This window comes from Lycorma delicatula, chromosome 2, assembly GCF_047948215.1.
Source record: "Lycorma delicatula isolate Av1 chromosome 2, ASM4794821v1, whole genome shotgun sequence".
NCBI lineage: Eukaryota > Metazoa > Arthropoda > Insecta > Hemiptera > Fulgoridae > Lycorma > Lycorma delicatula.
This window is the reverse complement of record NC_134456.1, coordinates 55,932,353-55,955,391: the sequence shown is the minus strand read 5'-3', so window position 1 is coordinate 55,955,391 and position 23,039 is coordinate 55,932,353. Positions and strand designations below refer to the sequence as shown.

Here is a 23,039-nt window from a genome sequence, read left to right as displayed (position 1 = left end):
AAAGTATTCAATTAAAATTCAGTAAAACCATGTTTACACTAAAGCCATCAACCTTCGGTCTGAAAAATCATACGCACATTTAAGCGCACACAAGATCAAATGATAAATTACATTAAGCGAGCTTAAAAAGTAAACCAACACAACAAAACAAAACGAACTAAAAAATGGTTCTATAATTTAAATAAATAGAAATTCCAAAATATTTTCATTTTAACAGTAAGGTTGAAACTGTGTGAACGAGAAAACTACCGCAGATTTGTGGCGACCAACTGTCCCTTCATTTTAAAAATTATATGAATGGCAAAATCGCAATGGTAAGACCATGACCAAACCAAGTGCAAACCTAGACAAGGAGTTTTACCGCTTTCTTAATTTCAAACTGCATTCCATATATCCTATCTGTGTTGTTAAGTATTACATTAAATTAATTATTTCACCCAAAAAAAAACGAAGAACAAGGCTATGGAATACTCATCCTAAATTGTCAAACTGTCTGTGAATAGGACAAAAAGGCCTGATAAATACGTTAGTTATCTCATTTTATCGAACATCAGTCAATCTCTGCAAAAATCATTTTCTTTATTTCTGTTTTCTTTAGATTTTGCATAACATCGAACTTTTACTTCCCCCAGATAAATAACTCAACTTCAATACAGTATATATAGTATACTGGTGGGTGACTGAATCAGCACTGCCGCGCAGCGCTTCTGATTCATTCGAATCGTTTAACCCTCTGTATACCGCTTCCGGTTTTTAAGCTTATGGTGCTGCCTCCCGCTTTTATAACACATCTTAATGTTTTAGAATACTAAACATGTAACATAAATTAAAGAAATAATAATAGTAATGGAAGAACTAACGACGAATTATATTTTAAGTTCTACAAGTCTCACTTCAGTTTTTAGTTATTCATATGAAAATATTATTCTTAAATTGATTACATAGACTTACCACGATGCGTAGAACGAAATTAAATTTTCAAGAAAAATTTAAAATGTTTAAATACGTATGTTGTCTCAAAATTTGGAATCCAATTACTAACAAATAAAAATGTATATAATTTAATGATTGTTTTTAAAAGGCAAAATTTTGTTATTCAATACATTTAATGAGGTATATTCTAATTAATACATCACATCGAAGTAAAATATGAACTTAAAATAACAAATTAATTTCACTACGAATAGAAATAACGAGATAGTCGTAAATTCAAAAGCGCACAAAGTGCAATTACTAAAATTAAGACCGCCTGTTCCATTGTCATCAGTGAAATAGGCTAGGAAAGTTGGAACGGAAAGTGAAGAGGCGGTGGTCGGGTCGCAAGAGGGGAACGATGATGGGTGGTTTTGATGACTGGTGGAGGAGTGGTAGGACTGGTTAATTTAGTAGCGAGCAGCGGCAGAGGCAGAAGCTACAACAGCAGCCTGGCCTTCCCAAACAGTTCGTTATGAGGCACATTAATCTATCTATGTGCCTATCTATATATCATTCATTTACATATTTTGGTAAACGAGCTCTCTTCTAATGGATATTTTAAAATAAAATAGAAGAAAATAAATGTATCGGTTCGGGTACAATCAATTAAGACATTTTTAGTGGTATGGAATCAAAATACTGCATTTTGAATCCGAACAAAACAAAATTCCAAATGATTTCTTTGCAATTAAACTTATTATAATTAAAAAATAATACGTATTATTTATTATATTTTAGAACTGATTAAATGCCTTTGGGACATAAAAAAATTATTTAAAGTGTTTTTTTTATTTATACATTAGTGAAATTATAATCCTAAGAATTTCGTTCGGACGACGTTCTTGCGCCCACGTATACATACTTACGCAACCAATCACCATCTATCTACTTATTTACTCAATCAATTTTTTTTACGTATTCGACTGCATTATGTAAATTACATGTATTATTGTACATAAAGTAAATACTACATCACTCTATTAATAAATTTATATATATATATATATATATATATATATATATATATATATATATATATATAAAACACAATGTGCTCCATTAAATACAATTTTTTATTTTATTGAATAAACATTTACTGATTGATAGTATGATAATTATTATTTACAGAAAAAAACATGTAACATCATGATTAGTTGTTATTCATCAACCCTACAGAAACAACACGGCAACATTTTATATTTAAACATGCTATTAGATTTCTCTTTTTAAATACTTTCACTGGGTTTATTGTTATACCGTTTTTATTCTGATATCAAAACGTTTGATAAATTTTCCACAGGACTTGTAAATAAGGCATATAGATCACTAATAAAAATGATTCATTGCTTAAACATTACTCAGTATTATTATTATTATATTATTAATAATCCGCCAATCTCCGTGGCGAAGTGATAGCGTCTCGGTCTTTCATCAGGAAGTCCAGATTTGAATCCCTGGATTGGCATAGCATTTTTCACATTCTACAAGATTCGTTTATCATCCACCGGTAACTATAGGTAGATGTCAGCCTGCTGCGTTATTGTATTAATAAATTATTACTATTATTATTATTATTACTTAAAGGAAATATTAAGTTTTCTTTCTCTAAGCGTAAAAGGTAACAAACAGTTATTCGAATCAACTTATTCTGTAACCTTAATTCGTTAATTAGGTTACTAACGCGTTTCTTCAAAATACAATGTCAAATTGTCTACTGAATAAAAATATGCATAGGAGGACGAAAAAGGGTGATTCTGTAGACTGTACGTCTTTTTTAATATTTAAAAAGACGCAATAACTATCTTGTAAAATAGTTAAATTATTAACAGATTTGTTGAAGTTCAATTATAATCTAATCGTCACATTTACAACATCGTTCACAAAACAAATAAACCGAGAAGTGATTGGTTTATTAAACTCCAAACGACATGTATTTAAATTTGAAGTATTTAGGACCATATATAAAAAAAAAAAACTAAAAACATTTATGATTCGAAAGCTTCGTTAAGGCAGCAACTACATTTGTCAGTAACAGTTCAATACTCTACTGATTTATATAATACTATTATACTATATTTTACTATAAAATTACAACCATCTGAAATAATTTGTATTAGTACGAAACAGATTCAGGAACGGAACTCTGATGTAAATTAAAATACAAAATGAAATCAGACTATAAACATTACATAGCGAATTGCCCGTTCTGACATTTAATGAATTATTTTAAGTTTTCTGACTTCCATAATTTTCTGTTTACCAGAATTGTAGGATCGAAGTCTTCTTTAAAAATAATCTTCTGTAATTTATTAAGTAGAAGAGAATGAGATACGGAATCGAATGTTTTACGCCTATCACAAATATTTCTCTTAATCGTTTACCATTTTCAATAGTAGGGAGGAAGATATTATATTAGCCGTTTCTATGCTTTTGTAGTAATAAACCGATCTTAATGTCATGTAAAGGGGTGTATTTGTATAAGAATGTTATCAACTGATCTTTTTTGACGCAGTAAACCATTTAAAAATTGTTGGTAAAAAGATACGTCTTTAGTTATTAGTAGATGCAGATCACATAGTCTTTTTAAAATATGGAGCATGCAAGATATTTAACAAATGATTTCAAAATTACGTGTTGTAAGAGAATATGATATAAAATAAATTTTAAGAAAATAAAGTAGGTTAACAAAATAGGCTAAATTAGTATGACAAAACAGAAATAAGATACTATTATTAATTAGAAAAATTTAGTTAGATTTGAGGAAGCATCTTGGGAAGTATTTTATTTGGTACGTACTTCTGTTTAGATCTGAATCATAGAAACACGAGAAAAAGAAAATGTGAAGGCATTTGAAATGTGGAAAGGAAGGATATTGAAGAAGAGTAATTGGAAAACTAGTGAAAAATGAAAAAGCGTGGTTGGGAGTGAATGAAAATAATAATCGAAACAATTCAGAATAAGTAAATTAATTAAATTTGCTCGGTTCTATATAAAAGAAAACAATTGATTAAAACAATACTAAGAAGATCAGTAAAACGTAGCAAAAAAAAAAAAATAGCCAGAAAAGATGAAAAGGTATACACTATACAAAAAGATATAAGAAATATCAAGAATAAGAAGTTTAGCTGAAGATTGAGCAGAGTGGAAACGGACATGGTACAAAAGATTTCAGAACAGGTAACATTATGATTACAATACTCTTTCTTAAATAGCAAACTAAAGTAAGTCTTTTCCAATATTTTAAATGCATACGTTCAAGAAATTTAGTTCTCATAAAAATATATTTAATTCTATAAATACGAAAAGAAACTATAACAATAGTAAAATTTAGTTTTTAATTTCAACCAACTGAACAAATTTCCAAGAATTTGGAGTTGAGAAATTTTTTTGTTCCTGTAAGGAATATTTATTTTAAATTTTATAGCAGTTCACAAAATAAGAACAATAAGAGACACCTACTAAATAAGTATAACACTTCCTGTTTAATTTAGGTGATTGAACCTTTTTTTTTTTGACGACACAAATTCCATTAAATACAATCTTTCAATGGTTTTTGCATCAATTTTTTCATTTGAAAACTCGGTACAATAGAGTACCGAGCGATTTAAGTACACGTTTAGAAAGAAAAAAAAAATATGAATGAATTTTTGAAATATATATTCTTCATTCAAAATATAAGAGTACTATAAAGTACTATATAGTACTTCATTGAAGTACTATAAATAAATTTGGGTATATGTAATCTTTAAATTTCACTTCTATTTCTCATTGATTTTATCTCGCGACATTAGTTTATAAATACTAATATTTCTAACATTAACATGAATGCTGTAAAATTGTTGAATTTTTTGTTCTATTAAACCAGAGCAATTTGAAAGCGAATAGAAAGTGATTTTCATTTCCATATGGAAGATGTATATAAAAAGAGACACGAAAGTTAAAACAGAAGTTCCCGAAGTTAAACAGTACGGCAAACGTAAATAACGAGAAAATACAACACAGACCACTATTCGCCCGCTGACAGGTGGTGGCAAGTGTATTGGTACGGGTTGAGTGTTTTGCAATGTAAATATCCCATCAGAGTTGAGTGTTTACTTTCATCTGGGATTAATGGTTGTCCGGTTCCCTGATTATAAAAACTGACAAGAGTGTTCTAAAGGCACCATCGAACAGCTTTTTCAAGTGGAAAACTAATAATAGAATGAAAAGGTAGTGAAAACTGATTGGCTCTCCGTGAAATCAGTTTGCCAGAGTTGCAAATTTGTGAAACTAAGCTTCTCTGTTGTATATTAAACGAGTTTTTTCACCAAATATATTGCGGTGGAAGCTCTAGCTACAACCTAAAGACTACCATTACTTAAATGCAGAAAATATGTAGAACTGAATACGAATAAGTACAAAGAAAACAATTAAAATTAACAATAATAAAAAGTAATAAATAATTTTATATATATATCATAATATTTAAAAATTAAATTAATTCTGTACTAGATAAGCTCTAAATCTTATAAAACTAATAAAAAATTTTATGAAAATATTAAAATTTCGATATTTTGAAATTAAATTAAGCCCAACGCCACGATTAATACTTCAAAAAAATAAATCAGATTTATTAAAGAATTTATTTTAATTCACCTACGGACTAATTGTAATGATTTTTTCTTATTTATTATTGATTATGTTTGACTTGGATCGGATACGGTTTTACAAACTTTCCCAGCTTTATATTGATATTTATGTACATTTCAGATATTTTTTAGCAATTTAAAATCAATTTTGGTGCTAGACCTTCATAAACTTTTCCCATGTTCATTACGGTTTTTTTAATGTGACGGTTTAAAGGTAACTAATTCTTAGATAAACTTTTCTTTAGTTTTTCATTATATAAACCATTCAACACTAGCTATTTTAAAAATATTTTAAGGGATTTTAAAATATTTATTTCTGTTCTACTACAGTTTACTAGTTAACATATTAACTCAAATTTTTCTTTTGTGTAACAGAAAGGGTTATTCCGATAAATCATAAATATTTTAGTATGCAATTTTACGACTGTGACTTGACTGTATAATTACCGGTCACGACATGGCTGAATTTAAAGAATCCCAACTAAGAAAAAAGTAATATCTTTAAACAAAACAATGGAAATTTTAGAACTGAGTATAATTACTCATATAATGTACCATTTAAAATGGAAGAATTCGCGAAAGCGTTGGAAAAAGCAGGTAACACAGCTGCTGGTCCGGATGAAATCCATTATAATATGATCAGGCAGCTGAATACTACTTCAAAACGCAGATTATTAGAACTTTATAATAAAATATGGCGGGATGGAACGTACCCGCAGCAGTGGAAAAAAGCTCATGTTGTTCCAGTACCAAAGAAAAATAAAAATTTAACAGACCCTAATAGCTATCGTCCTATTTCTTTGACGTGTGCTATGGGAAAAATACTGGAAAAAATTATTAATAATCGACTCGTCTGGGTTTTGGAAAAAGAAAACCTGATATCACCGTATCAAGCAGGTTTTCGGCAATACCATTCTACCACTGTTCAAATGATCAGCTTAGAGGGCATTATATATAACAGCTTTATTAAAAGGAAACATTGTGTCGGAGTCTTCTTTGATCTTCAGAAGGCTTTTCATATGACCTGGCGTCATGGTATAATGCTCCAGATACATGAATGGGGCATTCGTGGCAATCTGCCTATACTGCTCAGCAACTACATGAATGACCGTACCTTCCAAGTACGCGTCAACAATGACTATTCATGTGAAAGAATCTTGGAAAATGGCATACGGCAGGGTTTGCCGTTGAGCGGTACCTTGTTTACCATTCCCATTAATAAATTAATACTAGCCATTCCAGTAGAAATCAGCAAAAGCGTCTATGTTGATGATCTGCCAATTGTGTATGCCAGCAACAAGACTGCTATGGTGAGGTACAAATTGCAACGAGCGATCAATGCTCTAAATGAAGTTGCAAGGAATAACGGATTCCAATTCTCACCAGAGAAAACGTGCTGTGTACACTTTTGTAGGAACAGAATTCCTCATCAAAGTCCTGCGTTGACAATTGACGATAATCCAATACAATATAATGATAGCGTAAGATATTTAGGACTAGTATTGGATAAATCCCTTACATGGGGATTACATATACAGGACTTGAGTGATAGATGCAAAAGAGCCCTAAACATTATAAAATGTTTATCGAATTTAAATTGGGGCTCAGACAAAGAGACATTATTGAAATTGTATAAGCATTGGTTCAATCTAAACTAGACTACGGATGTATCGTATATTCATCCGCTAGAAAGTCGGACTTAAGAAAGTTAGACGTAGTTTATAACAGCGGAATAAGATATGCAACAGGCGCTTTCCGCACAAGTCCGGCGGCTAGTCTGATGTCTGAAGCCGGAATAATGCCACTACATTATAGAAGAGAGATCCTTTTGTTAAGATATGCAGCAAATGTATGGGCTTTCCCTGCTCATATAAATAATAAATTATTTACGAATCATCCTATGGTTGCAGTATATGAACATCGTGCTACCTATTCCAGACCAACCGGAATTAGGTACCACGAATTAAGAAGAAAATATGAAATTGCTATACCAGAGACACTAGCAATTTCTACTAGAGAAATACCACCATGGCTCTTGCCAGCGGTAAATACAAGTTTGGATCTCTCTCAAGGAGAAATAAAAAAGAAACCAGCAGTGATCATCCAGCAGGAATTTTTATCAACCGTCAGTAGTTACGAAGAACATATTAGAATTTATACTGACGGTTCTAAAACCGAACATGGTGTTGGATGCTCGATATATGTAAATGAAGAAGCCCACTTTTGGAGACTGCCAGATGTGGCCAGTGTCTACACGGCAGAACTCACTGCAATTCAGCAAGCTCTTCGCTACACTGAACACTATTGCGAAGAGAGAGTGCTAATATGTTCCGATTCATTTAGTGCACTCGTCGCAATTCGGAACAAGAACATTAAGGATGTCCTAATTGCAAACATCCTGTTCATTTTATACGTACTAAAACAACGAGGACAACGATGCGTATTTGTATGGACTCCAGGGCATGCTGGTATTACAGTTAATGAAATCGCAGACGAAGCTGCCAGAAAGGCAACAGTCTGCGATGACTTGGATGCATTTCCTGTAAGAGTGGCAGATGTTAAAAACCGTCTAACAAACATAGTAAGAAGCAAGTGGAACGCTGAATGGAGGAGTTTAAATACAAAATTAAACTCAGTTAAAACTTCTCCTTATAAATGGAAAAGCGACTTTAGTTGACTCCCCGTGAACAAGTAGCGGTGACCAGACTTAGAATCGGTCACACGCGATTAACAAATTTATATTTGTTAACCGGCGAAGTGAGACCTATGTGCGGTGTTTGTAATAAAACACTGACAATCAAGCATCTAAAGAAGAGTGTACCATATATGAGGACCTCAGAAAGAGGTTCCGTCTTACAAATAATATTAGTGCTGATCTGGATAATGGAAATGAAGAAAATATAGTTGCATTTTTACACGCCAGTGGACTTCTTAGAAGTCTATAAAATGGAAGTTTAAAGTTGTGGTAAATGATACTCTAAGCGGTAGTTTTATATATACATATAAGGGAGTCTCGAAGCGTGGCACGTATAGTGACGGGAGGTAGCTCTCTTGCCTAGGCCATTTTGGCTCACCTGCATTCAAGAGCAGTGAGTCGGGGTGTGTCCGATGATGGCATGGGGGACCCTCAAGGGTGGATTGAGGGCGCGAGGCTATGGGTGTACGCCGTGCATGCCTATGCCTGATATAAGAAGGATTCAATTGCCACGGCACCCTGGTACGACCGATATACTGCTCAACGGCAGTTCTGGTCTCCCCGAGGGTGCTTAAACAAACGATAAATGAGACTTCGTAGAAGAAAGAAAGAAAGAACGATATGGTATTGATAAGTTTAATTTTAATTTCATGGTCTTTTGAGAACCTATCTCAAATTTTAATATTGGGGCCCTTTACACCCCGTAAGTGTTTGTGATTGTCCTTGTCTTTTATGTTTTAATGTTTATTGTGAAGTTTGTGTTTTTAAATAAAATGTAAGGGCCCTTTACACCATTACGTATGACGATCCTGATGGATATAATAATTTATTTTAAAGAATGTGACGAGGGCTAATGACCTTAGCAGTCGATGCCCGTAAAAATTCAGTTAAAAAAAAAAAAAAAAAACAATGGAAACTTGGAAAAATATACTTGATAATTCTGGAAGAGTAAACAATAAACATATTGTTGAAAGGATGAAAGTTGTTAACACTTTAATTAACTTTAACACTCTAATTAACTTTCGATGACCACAAAAAGAGAGTTACTCCCTATTCCACCTTATACGCTAAAAATAAGCTTAAAATAGTTAGAAATAGCTGTAAGAACCACTTAATACATGTAATACTACCAGCACGATACTTAGAAATTATGTATATATTTTAAAACACCTTTTCTTACTTTTTCCGTAATAAAATTAAAGTTAGAAAAAAAAGATAGGTCACAGAACGCGGTATACTCAATAGTGAAAAAAATAAGAGACAAGATAAATGAGGCCTACGTTTTATTAATTATTAATTTTGATGAGGAATAATGATCGTCTAAAACTACTCGAAAAACTATTAATTACTAACAATTAGGATACAAATAAAATTACAAGTAAATAACCGCTTTATAATTTCAATACTAATCAATTTACTGTTTCCGGGAAAATTCAGATATATAAACGCTTAAAATTTAAAAATATTATTACAAATTTAAAAATAAAAAATGAGAAAAGGAATGTTAATAATAAAGAAAAAACACACGATACAACATAATGCTGATAATACTTTATGCTGATAATACGTTATCTCAAATAGCGAAAATGTTAATTGTTAATTCTTATCCTTTTCTAATATGACAGGAAGACGATTTGCTAGAAGAATGCGTTTGAATACGCATGCGAGAGAATGTTTTTGACTGGAAACATAATCGATAATACAGAAGCACACAAACTTTGGTGAGACTTCATAGATCAAATCTTATAATGACAAGCATTATTTATGGGTATACAATTAAAATTTCTTGATACCAAATTTGTTTTTCAGGTCCATGAACACTAGAATAATTTAATTGTAAGGAGGAAATGGACGTAATAAAGTCTTCTAACAATAGACATTATTAAAAAAAGAGCTAAAACGAATATAAAAAGTATATTCAACACCTATGTAAATTAGTTCTTCGATTCCTACAATCACTGAAATTTTAAGTTAAAACACTTTAACATTGTTTTTAAATATAGCATTGACTGATATTTTATCATTATTCACAATAATGATTAATTTTGATCTTTACACATATATTTTACGCCACAAAAATAAATAAAGTTTCCAGTTAAAAAAAAAAATCTTGAATTCATTTAGAAAGAAGAAAGCGAAAATACAATGTAAGAATAATGAAAGAAATATAATATAAATAAGGCGAGAATAATGAAAAATTACTGGTTGTTTGGCAGATGATCTTATCGATAAATCAATATGTCTTGTTTCTTTCTTTTTACCCATTTCAAGTAGATACGAAGACAAATAAGGTTAAAAGTTGTAAAAAGAAGTTAAGTTTTCATCTGGATAAACAAAAGATGAATTTTACAAATAAGAGAAAAAACATCAGCAAGTATATTTCGAGCAATTATATTTGGATATCAAAATATATTCATCTAACTAATTACTTAAACAAATATGTAACATGTAGTGATAAATAATACTACTGATAAAATGGAATTAATCAATTATTCTATTTTTTACAACCCGACAACGGTAGGATCGTAATCCTTACCGCAAAATACTAAATTTTACTACACGCAAAGAAACAACTACTGCACCCTCATGATAATGTTGATTTCATGGCGAGAAAAAATTATAATGATCACGCCATCAGCAAAAGCAGCTCCGAAAATCAATAGTTGACAAAAAAATAAAAATCTGATTCTTCATTCATACTTATGAGGAAAATATCTCCGATTATATTCACAAAATGTATCTTTTAAATAAATTAGACTAAAAAACAAAATATTAAGTTGTATATATTATATTTGTAAAATCGTAAGGAGCTGTGTACATTGTATTTACTGCATAGTAGCTATGTTTTTTCGTATAATTGGCGATGATATTAATTTAAAAATATAAACTTTTGCAGGAAATAAACCGAAATAAAATTTAACTTATTTAAAAATCACTTCCTTTTAATGTAGTCGAAAATTATAAAATATATAAAAATAATGGACTGAAATTCAAATCAAACTTAAGATCACACTCTAAAGAAATCTAATGTCTGTTCAATTAAAAAAAAGTAAACAACAATAGGAGTAACATTATCTGATATAGTGTAAAAACAGCAGTACCAGTCATTGAAGATAATTCTAATGATAACTCAAAACGGATCTAATAAATATTTTTAAAAAAAGTTTTATTTTAAAATATTTATTTACCGGGAATTATATAGAATCAAGGAAGCAATACAAAAGCGAAGACTGACATTCTATGGACTCTGACAAGAATAGATTCAAAAAGGCTTACGAAGAGAGTTATTGATAAGTGTAATGGTGACAAAAGGAACGTTATAATATTTCAAGCAAGTTAAAGAGGACCTAAGGGTAGCAAAAATAAAAGTAACAGATTTAATAGACAGAAAGGAACTTAAGGAAAAAAGAATTCAAAGGGATCCCGAAGAAGAACGAATGCGCTAACCTAAAGTGTTTGGAAAAAAGGAGGAAGCGGCACAGCGAAAAAATGGAGTATTGGAGAGTTAAAAAACTAGCCAGAAGTTATTCTGTATCCTACAGCGACCGATGTTGGAAACAAAAGTTTAGTTAGGTTTGTCTGAGCAAATGTTTATATATAATTTTTTATCTATTATTTTCTTTTTGTCATATTTTAGTAAAGAATAGCCATTTTTTTTTAAATTAAAAAGCTCGTATATTCGGTTTAATAATGTGAATATAAATAAAACGTGAATTTAAAAAAAAGTTAAAATTTCTCAAAAAACTTATTGGACTTCAGTCTTGTTGCAGCGTTCAGCAATTACAAATACTATTTTACAAGATATTTTTGAAGTATTTTCTTACCCGCATCAGTTGTTTAAATTGTTCTTTAACACTATTCGCCTCCTTGTATTAATAAATGTTTAATGGTTCTACACAAAGACCAGTCTTATTCAGCTTATACAAATAACTTATCGGTTTTTTCGAAGAATTCTTTCCGAAAAACGCCCAAACTGAGGAAGAAAACTAAGTAAATATTATTAACTATTTCGACGTTAAATAGGGAAATGTTTAGAATTTTTTTCACAGAGGTAAATTTGTGTTAATTAAAAAAATTATTTTAAGAGTGCACCACTTTTGTTCAGTTTTCTTGAGGTTTTTGAAGAAAATTTTCGATAATAAAGTGACATTGTAAAGGCAAACGGAAATAAAAGTTGGAAGCAACACAAATTACACTCGATTTTTTTCGGGTTTTTTTTTATGCGAGTTACTAAAATTTCAAATTCATCGGTCAAGATTTAGCACGGAAAATATAATCAAGAGATGCATTATCCAATAATAAATAACTAAGAATTATTTTCACAGCTTAACAATTTCAGCGAATAGATGATTGACAGTGATAAGATGTTTAAAATTACTGTATCAAACGTCACAGTTAGAATTCTTAGGTAATCTAGTGCAGGTTCACGTCAATAAGTTGAAAAAAGTAAAGGTTAGTTTTATTAGACTTGCATGACTTCTGTACACTTGTAAAGCTTTAGAAAAAATGTTTTTAAACCTCTTGTCTTTTCTTTGACTACTATTTCATACATTTAAGTTCCTATTAAAACATTTTTTTCTTTATTTTAAATTTGATTTACTTTTACTATGTAACGGTCTAGAAAGCAATTAATTATACAAAAACTAATACATTTTAAATAATTCTTATCTAGATCCCGAAAAAGAGGTGATATTTCGTCGCTTAAAGCCTACCAGTTGCTTAAGCGAAGGAAAGCTACAAACAAATGTATTAAATGGATATCTGTATATAGCATCTCTTAACAAAAATGTAAGTAGTGTTATTACTCATATGTATATATATATATATATATATATATATATATGTTATGTGAAAGATCGAAATTAGAGAATGTCAACAATATTTTCCGATAAATGTCGACACATACCAAATACGTTGGTAAAAGACCGAAATATTTGCTTATATTATTATACATTCGGACCTTCGCCGGTATATGTCGACAAGCACAGATATAAACTCTGGTGGGGTTCGAAATGATAACTACAAATTTAAAAAATCACCTAATACCAATCGCTAAGGTAAATAAATTACGAGAAACCCTCATATAAAAAGGAAGTTTAAATTTAAGCCAAACATACGTTCCCTAACCTCGTCTAATTAACTTTAAATATACAAATTATACACGTTATTCTTCAGCATTGGAGGCGATTAATCAAATTCACCGCATTCAACATGCACTGATGGTGAAATTTGAATAAAAATATATTTATAAGAAATAGAGCGACTATTTGTTTGTATGCTGTCATTCATCCACGCAGTTAACATATTCTGTATGGCCTTTTCAATTTATAAAATGCTGAACATTTGATTAAATTTTTTTATAATTGTTATGAATTTGATTAATCGCCTCCAGTGTTGAAGAATAACATAAATTATCTGTATATTTAACGTTAATTCCTAAATGTATAATATATGCAAATATTTGTCTTTCACCGACGTATTTGCTACGTGTAGCCATTCACCGGAGAACATAGACATTTGCCAGATATCGGTATTTCACAGTAACTTATACATAAATCATTTCTTAGTTGGACTTCTTTATCGTAAGTCGAACACGAAAGTGAGATAGCAGTTCTCAAAATAACAAACTAGGGATGCAATTAAAAATCTCTTAACAGGTTAATTAAGGAAATGAGAAGTAAAGTGATCGCCCGTTATCTTCTACAAAAAATTAAAAATGGTTACACCAATGAACCATGCCAAACTATCGAAGAAATAAAGGTGATATGCAGCTGTGAATAACAACTGCTCTCTACTTTTCACATGACACTGTCTGTTTAATGAACCCTATTACTTTGAGAGAAATCAACTCTGACTAGTAGAAACTTGTATCTTAAATGCTTTTCGTCGTGATCGTAAGAAATACTGTGATCTATAGAGCAATGCAACGAGTTAATTTACTTTTTTTTTACATTAAAAACTTTATTTTAGTGACTAAAACACACTGCCTCTACCTAGTACTAGAAAACTGCGTTATATTTATCTTAAAAAAAAAAAAAAAAAAACATTTTGGAAAAGATGTGAATGGATTAAACAATAAATGTGGCAGATTTTAATGCTAATTATAATGATTTTTTTTTACAAAATCATGTCGTAGGTTTTCCTACCAAATCATTTAGGAAGCAAGATAGTTAAATTAAACGAATTTCATTCCATTATCTCAAAAATCAATAAAAAAAGATTTATTAAAATCATTACGGTATTAATACATTAAAAAATAAAACAGAAATCTTGAAAAAGTATTTGTAATGAAAACTGACACGCTCAGATGCTCACACACAGTCACAACGATTGAACAATTAACAAATAAACAACAGCTGTAATATCATTTATTTTTTTTAATGAAATAACATCTGTTCTTGTTTAGTAATTTTAAACATAATTATGATCTCATTTTAACGATCTGTGAAAGATCATCATTTACAAATATATAAAAAAATATTTTTCCAGAAAAGAAAGATGCGAAATCCATTTAATCTACTAAGTAGAATTATTCGTATTTTTTATGAAGTACAGTTATCTCACTCAGAGGAGTACATTGAACGTACTAATTATTTCCGCTTAATTTTACAGCAGTTTTAAATAACTGCTGTAAAATCTCATAACTTAATTAAACATAATTGTAATGATGAAATTAAATGTTTGGAAAAAATGGGCTGGAAAATATAGTTCAGATAAAATTATAAAATTAATAATTTCTTGTTTGTTTATAAATGTTAATATACTATTTAGGTTTAAATATATTAATATAATTAGATGAATGATCTTTAAAATGTTTATATATTGCAAGAGTAATAAAAATATTATTTAATAATTCTTTATAAAATTTAATGAAATATAAATTAATGGTAGAATAAAAGTCATACTTTACTGAATGTTAAATACGTATAGTAGTATTATCTATAAATATTAAACAAATGAAAAAAATGATCAAAAACAAGGTCCTGTTTTAAAAAAATACCGATTAATTTGAAAAAAAATTATTTAATAATATTGTGTAATGAACCAATTACATAAACCGTTTAGTTATTTCCATTTGACTGTTTCGAAAAGTAAGTGGATGCGTTAATGACCTACAAATAACACTTGACAGAAATGTTGAGACAGATTATAACCTGTACGCCTCACTTCTTTGACGTAGCTCGTTAGCGCTTTACCCTTAGTTCTCCCTCTTGAATCGCACCCATCCTTACCCCTCCAGCCTATCGACCATCCAGTAACAACTTTTCTTTCTAATGAACGGAACTGTTGCAGTAGCGCACACAAAGAAGCTCACTAATTTTAATTTAACATCTCCCTTCAACATTCAACTTCTTTGCCTCAGGCAAATCCTTACATTCAAATAGGACCTTACGTCATCAAATTCATAGTCTTTTTTCTTGTTCTTTTTTCGTCTTTTATTTTTATAGTTTTTTATCTTCATTTCATTTTTCCTTAACATTTTAAAAGAACAAGAAAAAAAATGAACAGCAAAAATATCTCATTCATGTTAATCGTTAAAGTCAAATTAATTATGAATTTTTCCTCGAAAACAACGATTACGTAGTCAGATCATATGAAAATAGGTTACAATGACAGATTTCTAAAAAAAAAATATAATAAAATTCATCGATATCATTCAGAATTTATAAAAAAAATATATAATATATGTAGAATACTTTGTATTAAATAAGAATTGAATTAATCAATATTATAATAAATGTTGATGTTTGATTCCGAAAATTAACAGAATATATTAAATATGACAAATACGCTCAGTGCCTTAACTGATCTTTCTTATATAAATAATCCGTAATGAATAAAAAATAAATAAATAAATAAAATTATTTTTATAAATATATAATAATCATTACCTCAGTCTCCCAAATAAATTAAACCAGTTTTTAATCTAACAAAAATTCTAAGCCAAATGAACATCTTTATGTAACATTTTAATTAAAAATCTGATGTGGACACCAAATAACTTCCTTTTACACCTCTTATTTTTTCCTTAGCCTCCTTCTTTTTTAGCCTCCGGTAACTACCGTTTAGATAATACTTCAGAGGATGAATGAGTATGATATGTATGAGTGTGAATGAAGTGTAGTCTTGTACATTCTCAGTTCGACCATACCTGAGATGTGTGGTTAATTGAAACTCAACCACCAAAGAACACCGGTATCCACGATCTAGTATTCAAGTCCGTGTAAAAATAGCTGGCTTTACTAGGACTTGAACGCTGGAACTCTCGACTTCCAAATCAGCTGATTTGGGAAGACGCGTTCACCACTAGACCAACCCGGTGGTCCTTTTACACCTAGTAAATTATACATACACATTTTTTACTGAACTTCATTAAAACTTACTTGATTTGAAAGTGAGATGCGATCATCCAATTCTTTAATAAAGTGAACAGTTACACAATTGCATTGTGGCAGACACCACATTGCATCACATTTTTTTGTGGTGTCCGTATCAGCATTTTATATCAGTTTATACACTCATTTAATTTTATAGCGCTCAAGCAGTTAAGTGGTCTAAGTGAGAATGTGTCGGATCCATAATTACGGACATATCAGTTCGAATCCGACTTCATATATATATATATATTTTTTTAATTTTTTTTTAATTTAAATATATTGATTTATTAATAATTATTAACCTGTGTAAAATTTTTGGAATTAAAATGAAAAGTAAATAAAATTTTATTTCGCTAATAAGGTGAATACTTCTAATTTTTTTTCGTATTTTTTTGTTATTATTTATTGTAAAAAGATTTTACAATCAGAGGTTAATAATTATTAATTAATAAATAAATTTAAATTAAAAAGAGAAAAGTTAAAAAAAATACATCTATATGAAGTCGGGTTTGAACCGATGTACCTTCCTCTTGTAAGACCCAAATATTTCATTAATTAAACTTTTACTTTGCTATGACTCTGGAACCGATGAAAATAAGTACCACTTATGATAAATCGTTGAAAAGCTCTCAATGAGGGCTTATTACTCTCTCTCTCTCTTTTTCCTGTTTAGCCTCCGGCAACTACCGATTAGATAATTCTTCAGACGATGAATGAGGATGATATGTATGAGTGTAAATGAAGTGTAGTCTTGTACATTCTCAGTTCGACCATTCCTGAGATGTGTGGTTAATTGAAACCCAACCACCAAAGAACACCGGTATCCACGATCTAGTATTCAAATCCGTGTAAAAATAACTGGCTTTACTAGGACTTGAACCCTGTAACTGTCGACTTCCAAATCAACTGATTTGGGAATACGCGTTAACCACTAGACAAACCTGGTGGGTATAGGGCTTATTACTGCAATTAAGAAACAGTTCAAAATTCAAATTTTTTGGATATTGAACTTTTTTGGACACTTTTGTACTGTCAATTTCAATCAAAAGGGTAGGTGCACTACTAGATGTTACAACAGTCCTAAATCCAAAATTTCAACATTTTAAGGTTAATCGTTTTTGTGTTATGCGACATTCATACGTACATACGTACGTACAGAAGACGCCTAAACTAGTCAAAATTTATTGAGGATGGTCAAAATGGATATTTTCGTTGAAATCTTAAAGCAAGATTTTTCGCGATCACAGTACTTCCTTTACTTCGTACAAGGAAGTAAAAATCAATCACTTGATTGATTATATCGGAACTGAAAATTAAATTAAATTACACGTATAAATGAAAATTTTAAAAAATTGCACGATTTCCAGAATGCGTTAAAATTAAGACAACAAAGTCATTTTTGGCAGGGAATAAGTAAAGAAGAAATTAGAAAACTCTTTATTGGTACTTTTGTGATTTAATATACATAAGTTCTTTAAAAAACCTTTTCCCATCACAATGATCCGCAGTTGATAGCAGCGAAAATATGTTGGTATCTGATTGCCTCCCTTCATAGTCTTATGCTACCCTCTCGTGAAAAAATTACAGTATATTAAAGAGATTTAACAGATTCTGACATAAAAAAAACCGTTAGGAATGGATATTTTATATGCCTGTAACAACAAAAAAATTGAAACAGTACAAAAATTACGATAATTTAATTGCCGAATTTTTTTTGCGCATTTCTACCGCGTTTTTTATTAGCGATTTTTTTTTTTTGTTTTGTGTTTATGAAACATAGTTTGCTGATTTTAAAAATAATACTTTCAAGCAAATCGGTTGAAAATTGGGCAAAATATGATGAAAAACCCGTGTCATAAATCACAGATTAGTAACATATGTTAGTATAAATGAAAGTAGATTCAGAAAACTACGTTTTATAAAAATTTCCACTACTCAAATGGCTATTCAGATTGACAAAAAACCATTTTTACTGTATACTGCTGTTCATTATCAATCAATATGTGCTACATGTTTACCGATATCATTTGTCTCAAAAGATATTTATAGACCTCAAGTAAAAGTGACGTATTTATGACCACAAATTCCTTTTTTTGTGAGCCTTTTTTTGTAATCATAATTTATTATGTGTTTCAATATCGATATGTTGCTAGTAAGATAAGCTATTTTTGTAAATAATAAATAAATCCGTAATCCTCATAGCAATTATAATACACAAGTCACATACAGACAAGCACATTTCTGAGAAAAAAATGGTCATATTCTTTCTAGTCTAAATAAAACATTTTAGATCGTATAAACGTCGTTCAAATTGTGTAATAAAACTGATGACTTTGTGAATATAAAAAAAAATAACCGACTTAGATGCCATATAAAATGATTTTGTAACAGCGTTTTAAAACTGACGCCGTACATAACCAGTTCCAAGGCTACATGATCTGAAAAGGAAACTTATCAAGGAAAATACTACAAAAAGGAAACAAAAATTGGCTATTGCTCGTATAAATTATTTGGTCTATCTTCTTTTCTTAAACAGAGAAATTTTGAAAAAAATATTTAGCTTGGACCGTGAATCCGTTTTGGCTTTAAAGAAGCGTTTTACAAGAAATATTTTACATGAAAAATCCTTCTACCTTAGTAAGTTACCTATAGCAGTTATCATTTAATAATAAACAACTTTATAATACTCGTAATGTTCAAATTTTATAAAAACGAATTTAAAAAAGTATATTTTGAGTTTTGAAAATAGTTATTAACCTAAAAAACCAAATCATAAGCAAATCAAAAATTTATTTATGAAATTCTAATATTAAATTTTTTAGAACACTTTCACTTTTTGTACAATAATAAGAAATCGGAAAAAATTCTGAACAAAGATCTTTTCTCTAAAAAAAAAAAATAAGCATGAAATATTTTTTTGTAATCAGCCTTATAAAAAATAATGAAAAAAAGTTCAATTCTTGTACTTCAGACTAATAGCAACAAAATTCTATCTGGATATTCAAGCAGTTAATGTGCTTTTAAATTCAAAATATTTACAATTTTGGCGATGAATTTCCGGCAGATGTTTTTTAATGGGGTGCAACCAATTTTATTCTTTTTAAGAGTCTAACGTGAGATTTGAGTATTTGGAAAGAATGCAGCAAGTCGTACAGTGTTGGCGGAGTATTTTTCTTTCATTAGATCTGTCTTTGCAGTGACAGCTAAATAACCAATAAAATTCACTGGTACGCAAATGCCTTGAATCAGAAGTTTATAAAAAGTTAAAGTTTATAAAAAATTAAACTTACATATGATTCATAACTAGCAATCCAAAAAAAATTTCTCAATACATAATCATACCTAATAAACAATTATATCCGAGTGCATCAATGTATGTCTGCCAATATTTTGCCAGTAGTTTGTTTGCGCTGTAATACAGCAATGATTTTAAATTAAAAAAATTAAAAAAAAATTATTCAGTAGTAGTTATTAGTTATTTTAAATAACTGAACTTTAATTTTTGGACATATTGCTTAAACTTCTTAATTCTTATTAAAAGAGGATACTCAATAACAATTAACCTAACATGTTTCAGGTGCAGTATAGAGCAAAATATAATTTTATTCCATTACTTTTATTTAAGATTTTCTAAAAGAACATCATTCGACTTTATATATAAAAATATATATCTTAAAATCTTTTTTAATTTTTTTTTTTAATTTTTAGATAGTTGAGTACTTATTACTGTAAATTCTATTTGCTTAATTTATCAATCCAGAAAAATATTGCAATTTTGATTATCATTTGAACTGAGCTAAGAACAATTTAAAATTTAAAACAAAAAAACGATGTAATATTTTCTGATGATTTCATTTTTCAATACTAGGTGTATAAATACGATATTATAAAATGAAATAATTTAATATTATAATACTGAAATAAAATTCTGTCCCAGTAAGTGCTTCTGAAGGGTGGATTTCCGGTTTTAGTTAACCTTGAAAACTTTACCCCAAAACCCAGTTTTTTGACTCTAACTCCGATTCCTGAGAATTGATTCACTTGAAAATCAATAAGGATTTATTACCAGAAGGTTCACATCAACCCAACAAGTTTTGTCAAAATCGGTTAGGATTTACGTCCAGTAGAGTGGACACACATACATATATATGCATATAAACATTGTAGAATCATGTTTACGAGACTTCGAAATGTAAAGAGAAATTAGTTTCCCCATCTACTGACACCTCCTTATAAACAATGACCGAGTAGAATAGCGATTTCTACAAAAATTATTTGGAAATCCGCTAAACAGAAATAATTTTTATTGTATTATTTTTTAAATATTTAAATTTACCGGTTAGGATATCAAAACTTAATCAAAAAAATATTTCTAGTTGCAGATAATTAAACGTTAAATTTAGTATATATTATCATTAATTTAAATATTAGCTATTACAATATTAATATTTTTTACGCTTCACTAGTGCTGTATAGGCTTTGTATAGAACGGTTGGTGAGCATCAAACCAGTCTTATCTCTTAACATAATTATTCTTAAGAAAATAGAAGGAAATGTAAAACAATTATGCCCATGAGAAAGAAAATAAAAGCTGAAAATGTATTTAAAAAAACTGTTTTGGGGGTTCTAATCGGTTCCTGTGAACCGATTCGATTGAAGGTCAATAGAGCTTTATACCCAGAAGGTTTACTTCACCCCACCAAGTACTGTCAAAATCTGTTAAGATTTGCTCCGGTAGAATGAATGAAAAAATATTATTCGTACACACATTCGATGGGCACTCAAAAAGTTATCTGCCTACCTTAGAAAGTGTTAGCGGAGAGGAGTGTTATTTTTATTTTTGAATATAGGTTCCTTACACTTCAAAACACTTGCTCCATTTAGCCTGCACAGAGGTTATGTCAGAGTAAAAAAATTTGATCTTGCTCCTCAACATTCCTTGAAACAATGCTTTCAATTCATAATCTTCGTGAAAACGTCTACTCCAAAGGTTTTTCTTGTGGTTTCTGAACAGAAATAAATCACTAGGGGCCAGGTCCAGACTGTAGGGAGGGTGAGAACGTTTTTAAATCCACATTCCCTCAAATTTTGTTTTGTGCGAGTGGACTGGAGTGTTGTCATGCAAAAGCAAGACACCTTTGGTTAGCTTCCCTCGCCGTTTTTCCTTTATTGCTGCCAGTAGCTTCTAAAGATACTCAGCGTTCGTAGACACTGATTGTCTACTTGTGCTCCATGTAGTCAATCAACAAAATTCCCTCACTATCCTAAAAAATGTGGCCATGATATTCCCATCCGATGGCTGGGTCTTGAATCTTTGGGGTGTTGGGGATCCTTTGTGTTTCCGCTGCGTGGGCTCTTGTTTGGTCTTAGGATCCCAGTAATGCGCCCATGTTTCGTCACCAGTCACCAACCTTCTGAAGAAATCCGTAAGATTCCTTTCACAAAGCTGCAAGTTCTCCGCACTCAACTGCCCGTGACATTGCTTCTGATGTGGTGTGAGGATTTGTGGGACCCATTGGGAACTGACATTTGTCATGTGTAAATATTCATGAAGTATTGTTATAATGGTTCTGTCGGACACCCTACATTCTGTAGCACGTATAACACGTCTGTCTTCCGTATCCAATCTGTAGACTTTCTGTCAGATGTTGCGTGTAGTAGCTTCCACAGGTCTTCCTTCCGCTGCGGGGATCATCTTCGATGGATTCCCTGCCCCACTTAAATTTTTTGGACCAAAATTTTGCTTGGTTTGTGAATGCGCATTATCTCCATACAAGTCACCATCCTACTGTGGATGTCCTTCGGATATTTTACCTTCTTTGGTGAGAAACTTTATGACTGATCGATCCTCCAATTTCTCCAAATCCATTGCCATAGCCGGATCACTAACTTCGGAGAAATACTGCATCAACACGTGTAAAAGAAATTCAATTACAATTAGGTCATAGTAAACACCTATATTATGAACTACATAAGGTATCATACACATCTCAATACGTAAGTCGCAACACCCCTCCAAATTCCAAATTCTTTGGGAATCTGCTAACAAGGGAGTGATTAATAAGTATCATAACAATAACACGTTAAAGATCATTAAATATAACAACGCTTTTTATAATCTCGCTCTACTTTGCCTGATTTTATGTATTATTATGCACTCATTTTATTCTTATAAACTTTATCAAAGCGTGGAAAGAAACAAATTCTAACATTTATTCTCTCGTTGATTTTTATACTACTTTGTGCATTAAGGTATATGTAAAATCATACAAACACTTTTTCGGTTGTGTTCAGCTCCATCTAGATTTGTTCATTCATCAAATATATATTATTTGATGAATGAGCAGGTCTAAAAAAAATATT

The 23,039-nt window shown here is 30.3% G+C and overlaps 1 long non-coding RNA gene across 1 annotated transcript in view; it reads right to left on the bottom strand.

Moving 5' to 3' along the window:
* Nucleotides 1–23,039, bottom strand: part of LOC142318818 (uncharacterized) — a 115,540-nt gene that overhangs the window by 83,071 nt on the left and 9,430 nt on the right. The window lies entirely within an intron of this gene.